Below are 11,283 nucleotides of genomic sequence, written 5' to 3'. Positions count from 1 at the left end.
CCCCCTCGCCTCTCGGCACGGCGCCTGGCACTCGCTGTCCGCGGCTTCGTCCCGACCTTCTCCCGGGGACGCCTCCCTCCCACCTGCGGCCCGCGCTCCCGGCCCCCTCCCCGTCCGCGGCCTCCGTCCCGGGGGCGCGGGGCGGTGCGGCCGGTCCCCGCTCGTCGGCGACACCGTCGGGGAGGGGCGGCGGAGCTCCTGCCCCGTAGCAGGATAAAGTTCACTTGAAAGTCCCGATATAAAATAGTAACATGAAAAGACAGCGAAGCGAGCTCGTTCTCCCTGATCGGTAGCCGGACGGAGGTGCGTCCACTCATGGAGGAAGGGAGAGGAAAAGTGTGCGTGTGCGTGTGCGCGCGCGCGCGTGTGTGCGTGTGTCTGTGCGCGCGTGTGTGCGTGTGCGAGATTCTAGGGGAGGCTGGTGAACTTCAGGAGAAAGAAAAGTTGCCGTGAGCCGATGGAAACTTTAGAAGCTGCTGATGAGTAAGCCGGGGGCTGCGTGATCTCACTCCCCTTCTCATAATTACTAGGTTAACGGTGTGGCTTGGGTCGGGATGGAATGGGATTTGTTTACCGGGCCGGCGTATTTTTAGCCTGTCGGCTCACGGGGCGGTGCGAGCGCTCTGAGTCTCTCCCTCCTCCCTCTCTCCCTCCCTCTCCGTCTTTCTTCCACTCTCTTTTTCGCTCTCTCCCTCTCTGTCTAGGTAGTCTGTCTGACGTAGGTGGCTCCTCTGGGCACGATACAAGAGAGAAACATTAAGTTAAAAGAAGCTGATTGGTGAAATTTTATGTGCGGGATTCTCCCCAAACTCTTCAGGGACTGTTTTCATGAAGGTAAAAGCTAGAACTAGCGGTGCTTTGACGTTCATTTTCCGTATCATTTTGTAAGTCCGTATGTAAAATGCTTTTTGGAAGAATCGAACGCTGGTCATTTTTCAGGCTCTGGCTTCTCATACTGTAGATGTAGGAGATCTTTGAGGAGGCTGGATCCCTTTGTCTTTCGGGACCTATTTGTAAGATGGGAAAGGACAAAGTAGACAGAAGAGGTGTTGGTAAGGCTAGTCCCGAAAGGTAGCTAATTCGAAATCTTTTAAAAACATTTTCTATATTATATAACTTAAAAAAATTTCCTTCCTGACGAACGAGATAGCATTCTTCACGGGGTGCAAGGACTTCAGCGGGTGGCTAGGGAGAATCAGACTTGTAATTAAACATTTGCTTTGCATAATTTACAAATGAATACATTATGGGCAAACAATTATACTCTTTGTCCTCATTGTTTTTTGAGCAGTTCTTGTTAAGGTTTAGTAGCCATCCTGCTGTGCTCGTCTATTGATATCTCGAAGGCTGAACCGAACTGTAAAATAAATGAAATTGATGTTGCTCATCTGGAGTCTGAATACCAGATCTGTTCTTGTTTCCACTGGCTCCTGGGCACATCTCAGAGTACCGCCCTGAGTAAGTGGCCAGTTACTATGTACTTAGGGATTGCAAATGAATACAAATATTAGCTCATGCTAGGAATGATTGAGAAGGTAAATATGCTGAAAAGATATTCCAAAACTGAAATCGGTTATTTTTCCATTTTTTTCCATTTTGGATCATCAGCACCTTTCTGCTGATAATTATCCATTAACATGAATAATTTAGAATCGAATAGATAGCCGCTATTGACATTACAGATCAAGCAGGAAGGAAAGATGCAAGGAAGATCATTCCCAAACTGCTACTATTTTTTTTGTTGTTGTTGTTTTTGCCTAATTTGACTTATTCCTTTTATTTAATGCTAAAGACCCCCTTGTGGGGAAAAAAAAAAAAGTAAACTTTGCCAAAAGGGCTATCCGTGGACTTGTATAAGGCTGGCTGACCTGTACTGAATGCCAACTGTTAGCTGGACTTGGTGGAGTTATCTCATCGATGACTTGGAAATTTCCCTGAACTTTTATTTCCTTAAATCTCTTCTTTTGGGATCCCTACTGAAAAAGATTTAATTTGGAGAGTAGAATCTGATCTTAAAACGATCACACACACCCTCCCGGAGTCTGTTGACTACCAATAATTGTTTCAATTTGTGAATTGGTTGGTGGCAATGTTAGTGATGGTGTCTGGTGAATTCTGTTTATTTTTGTAGTTAGCAACTTTCCCTAGTCGAACTACATATGTTATTCCTTGGGGGTGGAGGTGGGGATTGAAAGAGTTGACTAAACCCAGGAATACGTGTAGGGCAACCCAATGGCCCACCTCTGTTCCCAGTTCTCAGAAGGCTTTGCTTGGAATTTTGAGATTCAATGTGTGTAACCAAGTGAATTATGATGGAATAAGTCAGGACTGAAAATAAGTTTTCAGGTTGGTATGGGGGCACTGGATGCCACTTTATAAAGTTTTAGAGCTCCTGAATGTCTCAGGCACACTAGGGATATTGGCAGAGGACATCATCAGGGAGCATCCCTCCTCACCCCGAACATCCATCCCATCAAGGGAATACTCCCGAGACCATGTTTCAAAGTACGACTTCAGCAGCATCTTTCCTGTGGGAGTGGCAGACCGTGGAATCTTCTCCATAGCCCCTGATAAATTCAGAGAATTAAAATCTGTGTAACTGGAATGAAGTTGCAGAGGAGTTTTATCATGAACAATTCAGTTGATTTTTTAATATGATAGAAGAATGGAGTTGATTTTTTCTTTTTTCTTTTTTTTTTTTTTAGTAAGGAATCTTTGCCGAATAATGATTGAACCCTCCCGTGGATAAAGCAGTCTCTAAGTGACAGGCTTTGGGGAGATGTAAAAGATATAAAAGATGTAAAGACAGTGTTTTTGCCCTTGGAACGGGGTGGGTTTGGGGAAGGTGGTATGTAGGAAATGGGAAGGCGACTATTACAAGCTTTGACATTTAGGAAACAACATAGAAACAAAACCAAATTTAATGCCCTACAAATGGGCTAGAAAACTTAAAGTAACAAAGTAAGAATCAATGAGACGAATTAGGGAAGATTTCTGAATCAGTAAAATTTGAAATGGATTTGGGAGGCCATGGATTAGAGTCAGAGAGAGGCATGGGCTATAGAGTTAGAAGGAACTTGGTTCGAATCTTGGTTATGGTTTTTACTATGTGACCTTGGACAATTTTCTTCTCCATCCTTATCTATAAAATATGTGTGAGCATTTACTGAATGTTAGGAGTAAAAGAAACGATCTTCCAGGCAGAAAGTCTGGAACGTACAGTGCACACTGACGGTGTGAATGACTAAGTTGTATTTGTGGGGCCAGTGAGAGCGACTGGAGAGAATGTGGCCAAGTCATGGGTAGAGCGGGCCGAAGGGTGGAGGGCGCTCAGAGGCCAGACTGTTGGGTGTTGATGGAAGGGTCAATAGAGTCATTGTAGGCCCTCGAACAAAGGATGGATTTCATAAGAAGTATTGAGCCCTCTGGTCCAGGAACTCGGGGACAGGGAGTCAGGCAGGCACCAGTACATTGTGACTCTTCCGCATCTCTTCTGGACCATCCTGGCCTAAAGGGATCAGCCAACAGCCATTAGATTCCTTGTAGAAGTTTTTGTGTTCACACGCCTCACTCAGTATGCTGAGCTCTGCTTGTACCTGTCCCACATTGTATCGACCTGTGGGGGAGTCGCGAGGCTATGGCTGGATTCTCAACAGCTTCTGGTAAGGACAGTATCGTGTTTTAAGTGCATTTAACTTTAAGTTATCTCTGCTGTCGTAGGGAGCACCAGTATAGGTAATTCAGAACTTAAGAGAAATTTCTTGGTTTGAAAATGCATTATTTTTTAAACCAGATTTGTTTTTGTGTTTTGGGGATCATACGGACATTTAAATGAAGTTGGATTTCTAAGCCTGTATTATCTGATAGTGAAGAGCACACGGATGGCGAAAAACAGTCATCTGGGATTAAAGATTTTGTCTCAGAAGTCCGTAAAATTAAGGTGGCTTTTTCAAGACCTGGGCTTTGTAGAGGCTCTTCCAGATGTCAGCTCCACTAACAATCAGTCAAGAGTTTTCCTCCTGAAGTAAACTTGTTTGAAAATATGGCCACTAAAAAAAATAAAGGAATGGGGAGAAGTGTCCACATTTAAGAATAAACGAACAAAATCACACAGTTGTTCTTTCAACCTTGTTCTTTCAATTACTAGCCTTCCTGCTTTCCTTCATTCCTGCCTACCCCCCCTCCACTACCTTCATCATCATTACCAAACTATGTGCTTGTGATGTCAAGAGCACAGGATTGTTATTTACCTCTTGAGTCAGGAGATCGTAGTATCTGTGAGCTGGAAATCAGAGGTGGAAAACGCAGGAATCTTAATTTATACAGTATAGTTCAGGATTATTTTCAACTGTTTTTTAGGATTATGTCTTATCCCTTTATTTTCTCTAAGAAACAGTTTTGGGTAGGAGACATTACTTAAACTGTTATTTTTAGTGACCTGCTCTGAGTTTAGTTCTGTGCAGGGTGCTCTGGAGGATTAGATAAAATGACGATTTTATGCCCTTGAAGAGTTTACAGTCCAGCTGGGAATAAGACAGATTAGAAGGAATGAATACCTATTGAGCCTCTATTATGCCAAACAAGTAAAATTTTATAATGTGAAAGTATATTATCGATTGCATAGTACAGACCTTATACTTTAGGTATTTTGGGAGAAGAGAACTCAGGTAGTTATGAATGATGTCACAGAGGAAATGTAACTCATTCCAGATTTTAAAAAATAAATAATATTGCATTAGGTACAAGAGATGAAGAAAATAACAGAAAAAAGACATTTCATTTTGGATCTGAGAGCGATCCAGCAAAAGCCTGGACTAGGAATGTACTGGGGATGTTCTCGGGGCAGCGGGGAGGGTGACCCAAGTGGCCATGAATTGTAGTTTGGTTTGGAGCTATGTCTGTAGGGGGGTCTTAAACGCTAGGTTTATATGTTTGGATTTTAAATGACAGAAAATTGCGAACCACGGAATTCTTGATTAGATTAATAATATGGTGATAGTCATCCTTATGGGAAGAACAGAAACAAGGTTGGCTTAGAAGGAGGGGAGGTTGGCATCTGGGGTGTGGAGAGTGGAGTAAGGAGAAGGAAGAGTGAAAAAGAGATTACGGAAGAATCGAAATCACTGAGCCCTGGATGTGGTGGATGAAGGAGTGATTAATCAGGGATGACTATGACGTTTTAAACCTGAGTTCCTGGGACGTTGCCTGAGATAAAGTTGGGAAGTTTCCGTCATTTTTTAGGGGCATATGTTGAGTTCAGTCTGAGATGTGTTGGATTTAAAGTGACAAGGCAGTGTCTATTTGAGAGCTGTTCCAGTCGTTAGGTGTGAGCCCGACGCTGACCTGGAGGTGGGCGTACCGCTTAGGCAGGTGCTCGGCGCAGAAGTGGTAGCTGTAGCCAAGAGATCGAATAAGGTCTCGCAAGACTGAAGGTTATGGGAAGAACAGAAGGCCGAGGACGGTACTGATGGCCACTCACTGTTTTCGCTCTTCAGGCCATCATAACTGATTCTTCCTTCTCCTCTCCTGTTTTCTGTTCCTCCACTCCCTGCTCCATCAAATATCTCTTGAATGTGTCATCTGGTAAGCATTGTCTTAGGCTCTGAGGAAGCACATGATCCAGGCAGGGTCCCTGCTTACAGGAACTGATGGGTCTGGTGGGAGGAGACGGATGTGTCATCTGGGTGGCGTGAAGCGTGGTAGATGCTGCGACAGAAGTATGTAGCGAGGGAAAGGGGGGGCCTCCGGGTCAGCTCTGCCTTGGGCATGCAGAGATTGGAAAGCGCCTCCCAGAGGATATGGCACTGGAGCTGAGTCTTGCAAGAAGAGTTCAAGGCGTACCCCACAAATGACGGGGAGAAGTACGCGCCAGGCCGAGAAAGCGGCGTGAACAAAAACTTAATGGAAGGAAACAGCCCGACTTCTTCAGGTAACTTGGAGGTGATTCTCGTGGCTGGAGGACAGGGTCGGAGGCAGGCACGAGGCTGGGGAGGCAGGTAAGGCCGATCACGGACAGCCTTATCTTGTGCTGGAGTAAACAGTGAACCACATGGGGTGATAAAGTAAATTTCATGTTCTAGAAAGATGATGTTGTCGGTGGTGTCTAGGGCAGATTGGAAAGGAACAAAGCGAAGGCTTTTGAAATAACTGTATTATGCTTAGCCAGTAACACAGTTGTCATTGAGGGTTCATGTTTGTAGAATCGTGGGATCAAAGAACTAGGGGGACCGTTAAGCTTTCTTGGTCTCCCTCGTTCATTTTCAAACGGAAAGCCTGAGATTTGCTCAGGATCACAGAAGTGGTCCAGCGATGACTTGGTCTGGAATTCAGTCTTCGGTGCCTGTGATGTGGTAGGTGATGAATAACCTCTAGTTCATCTCTCCGATTCCCTCAGTGTTCGTTACATTCGAGACAGAGGGATTTCTGTCCTTCTCTTGTCCTTTTGACCCGTCCAGCGTGAGCGGTGGCATCTTCTCAGGGCCGACGGGGGAAGATCTGCCCTGAGAGGACCTTGGGCAATAGGGACGTTTGACCTTAGGCAGTTGGGTGCCCCGGAGTGGAGTGGAGAGGATGTTAGGTTATTCAGCTGTCATGACTCAGATGTAGAAAATGTCAAGGTATTTGTTTTGAGTGTACAGACGTCTTTCTCTCGTCTGCTAAGTTGCCTTCAAATTGTTTTCTTTTAAATTTAGTTTTAAATTGTGCCAACGAATCTTTGGTAAATAGGCTGTAAATAAATTGGGCACTGACAAAAAGGATATCTAATAAAACAAGATATGTCATTATCTTTGGATTCAAAATCTATGTGTTTTTAATTACATCGGATTTTTGTGAAGGAAAATTGTTTGGGTTTAAAGTGCTAAGTGAGTTTGGATTTTGTGTTTTAGTCATTTTTCGCTGGAGAAGAACAGAAAAACAGGCTATAAGACATCTCAGCGGTCCCTAGATTCCCCTGGGGAAAGTTGGGACACGAGGGCATGTAGAAGGACGGGTACCTTCCATTGATAAGTTTTCCTCAAAACTCGAGTTGTGATTTCTCTCCCCTTTCCTCTGGGCCCTGTCAACATCTTCCCAGCGAAGGGCCTTGGCTTGAAAACTGTCCACTTCAGCAGAGCTGCCAATTCTTAATTCTTTCCCAAGTGGGCAAGGGTACATTTTGTTTTTGTTTGTGAGCTCCTCACAGTGAGTCTTTATCTGAATTCCTATGTAGCTGGTAGTTTCCTTGGCTTCGTTTTGGGGGAGATAGATGACTTGGTTACACCGGTATTTATGTTATGTGGGAAGGTGGCTCTCTTTCCCCGCAGATATCTGATTTAGCATGGCCGTATCAGCTTCCTTCCTGTCTGTTTGTCACCCCGCCCCATCCTCCTGTGGACGCTTTTGGAGTATAACTTGTGAGGGAGATGAAGGAACCATCCCGCCCCTGACCGTTATTTTTATGTTAATGACTCCACTGTTCTTCCAGTCACCTGGCCCTTTCTTAATGTAAACATTTTGTATAATGAGAAACTTTAAATATTTAGAAAAGTTCAGGGAAAGAAACCCAAATACAATCTTGTGCCCACAGCCAGAATTTAATGGATATTAGCATTTTGTCATATTCGTTTTAGATATCTTGCTCACTTTACGATGTAAAATGTTAGGTCTAGCTAAAGCCCTACTCAGCATCATTTCCTCCCTCTTCTTTCTTGGGAAATGGCTTCTGGCCTGATTTGGTGTGTATCATTCCATTTCATGTTATATGCTTTTAAAAAAATACACACACACACATGTATACACAACATGTAACTTTGTTTTCAAATCTTACATACATAGAATCATACCATATGCATCCTTTTACAGTTTTTTCTCCCAACACTGTTTTTCATATGTGTCTGCATGGAGATCTAGTTCATTTAATCATCTCATTTTTCAGCCTGTTTTCCTCCACTGCCGTCCCCACTTGCCTGTTAAAAAAAGCCTACCCATCAAAGTCCTAGTTTATACCATATCTTCCATGAAAACTTTCTTGATTCTTTTTTCTCCCCACAGGTATGATCTTTCCCGCTTCTGAATCCTGTCTTTATTGGTACTTGTATATTCTTGTATTTTAGTTTATTTGCGCCCATGACATGCCTCTTCCAGTACACCGTAAGCTCCTTGAAGGTGGATAGTCTCTTTTATCTTTGTGTCTCTTGCGGGGCTTGCCACAGTAACTCACACGTAATGAGCGTTTAGTAACTATTAGTGACTAAATGGTTACTTAATGAATAAAAAGATACAGTCTTTTGCATTGGTGAACTGTTAGTTTAATTACGAGCCTGATAGTGGCCCCAGGAAAAATAAAGCTCATAAGGAAACCGTCAGCCTGAACATTGTATAAAAATGCACGTAAGTGGCGAGAGCAGTGAGGACCAACTTCCTGCCGGAGATGAGAGCAGCAGACGTTCCTGAGACGCAAAGGGGATTGATCGGCGGTGTCATCCCGCTGAGGAAACTCCTGGGAGTCAGTCCTGATGGCCTTTGAGTCAGTGTGCTCCTGTGACTAGACTCATTTCCCTGGCTAGCAAATTCTGCTACTGTCATCAAGGTCTTGGCACCTTCTTCGGAGATGGGAGGTTGGTGTTGAGAAAAAGCAGCCCATCTGCTCACTTGGTAAACACCGCTGAGAACCAGGAATTCTCTGGCCTAATACACACATACCTACACACACATATACTATGTACATATATTTTTAATGACATCTTTCTTTTTTTCTTATTTTTTTTCTTTTTTAATGAGACCAGATTGTATCTCAGAATATTTTGAAGCTTTTACTTTTGGAACATATAGTCCCAATATGTTTTGGCCTCACAGAAGCTCATCCCTCCCCCTCCAAGAAGAAATAGAGTTGAACAGTCTGAAATTGTAATTTTATAGGTAGAAGTAGTCAAATATTGGCAATATCGTGTGGGCGAACCTAATACATCAGGTCTCGATTTCTGCTTGGGGTTCTGAAGGGCATCATCGTGGACCGTTTTGAAGTGGATAGTCTCAATCCATTTGTCATTCAAAAATGCATTTCTGAACTTCAATTTGTAACTGATTTTTTGTTATCTTTATTCAAAGTCTTGATAAAATGTTTTTCTTTCTTAGTATACATTTAATATATTCGGAAAGATTGTGAAGGCAGGTGTGAGCATTGGAGGCCAGAATAGGCCCTGAGAAGTAAGCCTGGAATGAAAACTTTTGTCAATAGTGACATAGAATTGATCGAGTTGGCTTTAATGAGCTTACTTTTCCTTCGTGTAAATGACTCTGCCCACCCTTCCTGCCACCCTCGTGTCTACTGTCTTAGTCTTGATCACGGAGATCTGGTGGAGGTGGAGTGGGGGACAATGGAAGAGAAAATGGCCCGTGGCCCTTGACTTTATTTGGAGATTTAACAGAGGACAGGGCAAGACCCCCAGTTCCTGGCACCAGACTTAACCTCGTGATTTCCCAAACAGTTCTAAGAGTAAGGTGTAGGGAGATGTAGAAGTCAGGGAAAGGGGCAAAGACACAGAGCAGATAGCAGGAGTTAGCAGGTGTCATGGACTAGGACCAAAGAATGGGAATGGAAAAAGGGAGATAGCATAAACATTTAAAGAGGTTCTGTTTCCTCTCATCCTTCAAAACCTGGCTTAGAATTTCCTATAAACCTGTTACCTTAGCCATTATCAGAGTTGTATTCTGGCCACATACCTACTTGGAAAACATCATATAAAGAATTCCACTTGAAAGTATCAGTTATGTGTTTGAAAACGGTTCTTTGAAAAGTTAGGATCATTTTAAATGAATTGGTCTACTAATGCCTTTCGGATCATTACTAACTGACAGGAAAAGGATTCCTTCGAGGCGCTGGTGTTTGCAAGCTTTGCTGTTAGTGTGGAGATAATCCATGTGAGGGACTGAGGCAAGATGCTGCGAAAATGTAACGCTGCTGACAAAAAAAAAAAATAGGTAGCAAGTTCTCATCTGTTTTAAAAACTTACCTGCTCTTATGAGTTGCTTTGTGAGCATTTACTTTTGTCTTTATTGAACCGGGAGCTCACCTGGCTGAGTGTTAGACTTTTCATTTTCTGAAAATTTCCATCAGTCCTAAGGACAAAATTACCTGATGGAAATTGGTCCTTGTTTTCTAACCAGGGCTAGAGGCTTCCATACTTCACAGAAATACCATATATGTGACATATATATATATATATATATGTATATCAAGAAATGTGAGAAACAAATGCGGGCTATGTAGCAGTATAGGTATCATCATATATCCTTGTAGAACCGAAAGGAGATTTACATATTGTTATCATTTTCTAGGTGAAAATGAGGCCCAGAAAATTTAAAGGACTCGTCCAAGATACCAGTTACCATCAACAATGAACATTTTATTGATACCTGCCTTCTGAAAAGTTAGGCCTCAGGTATAGAAAGAGTTAAATTTATCAAGAATGTAATAATTAGCAGTGAAGAGCACCCACTAAAAGGTAAATGGTAACACAAAGCTGTGGGTTCTCAGTGTCAAGGGGGAGGAGTCGGTTATATAGGGTGACATGGAAGTTTAGAGGGAGTAGGTAGGGGGGTGTCACCCCAGGATAATCTGGTTCTTAGAGAAGAGAGAACACCGAGGAAGTATAGTGGGAAATGTTCAAGGCAGGGGAACAGGGAGCTGAGGCCGCCTTGTTTTGGGGGTGAATAGGTAGATGATTTGTTGCATAGCGTTTCTCCCTGGGGAGCAGGGAGGCTGACGAGGGCCTCGGGGCTGGGACAGTGGAGTGTGCTCTGTCCTTACGGTGAGAAATCCCCGAGCAGGGAATTTTGCATGTAAATTAGTATTGTAGGAAAGTTGATTCAGCGTGCGGTGTACAGTGGAAGAAAGGAGACCGGTTTTAGGGCTGTTGACATAGTCCTGGGAAAGGAGTCTCCACAGGGGCGACGTTAATGGAGAAACGGGAGAGATTTGAGCGATTTAAAGAAAAATAGAATTTGGTAACTTTCATGGGAAGGGGGCTAGATAAGACCAACATAGATGTTTTCAGTCTGGGGGCTGGCAGCGGAGGAGCTGGGTCTGGCGGTTTTCCGATGCATCTGCTCCCCTGAGGCGGACCCTGGTGGGAACCTTTGTAGAGCTCGGAGTCTGCCCAGTGTTCTCAGTCGATACTGAGCACGGAGAGGTTCAGGGGCCAGTTTATGTTTGCCTGCCCCAGAGGTAGTGGCTCTGTGTAGAGCCCATTCCTCGGGCTGTTCTGTGCTCTTTCTGCTCTGTCTCATTGCCTGAGGTCCAGC

The 11,283-nt window shown here is 43.7% G+C and overlaps 1 protein-coding gene across 7 annotated transcripts in view; it reads left to right on the top strand.

The window, feature by feature from the left end:
* Positions 1 to 70: 70 nt before the first annotated feature.
* Positions 71 to 11,283, top strand: part of OTUD7B (OTU deubiquitinase 7B) — a 48,571-nt gene continuing 37,358 nt past the window's right edge. Inside the window, exons 1-2 of one of the 7 annotated variants that reach the window (XM_025052165.1) lie at positions 285 to 303; positions 10,318 to 10,421. The gene's annotated coding sequence lies outside the window, so the exon portion shown is untranslated. Of the gene's footprint in view, positions 304 to 358; positions 484 to 850; positions 5,930 to 10,317; positions 10,485 to 11,283 lie in introns of those variants that run through there. The other 6 variants (XM_025052164.1, XM_015595487.2, XM_025052163.1 and 3 more) reach the window with 6 other exon arrangements.

This window comes from Pteropus alecto, unplaced genomic scaffold, assembly GCF_000325575.1.
Source record: "Pteropus alecto unplaced genomic scaffold, ASM32557v1 scaffold106, whole genome shotgun sequence".
Lineage (NCBI taxonomy): Eukaryota > Metazoa > Chordata > Mammalia > Chiroptera > Pteropodidae > Pteropus > Pteropus alecto.
Note: the sequence above shows the minus strand (reverse complement) of the source record. Positions and strands in the feature narration are given on the sequence as shown.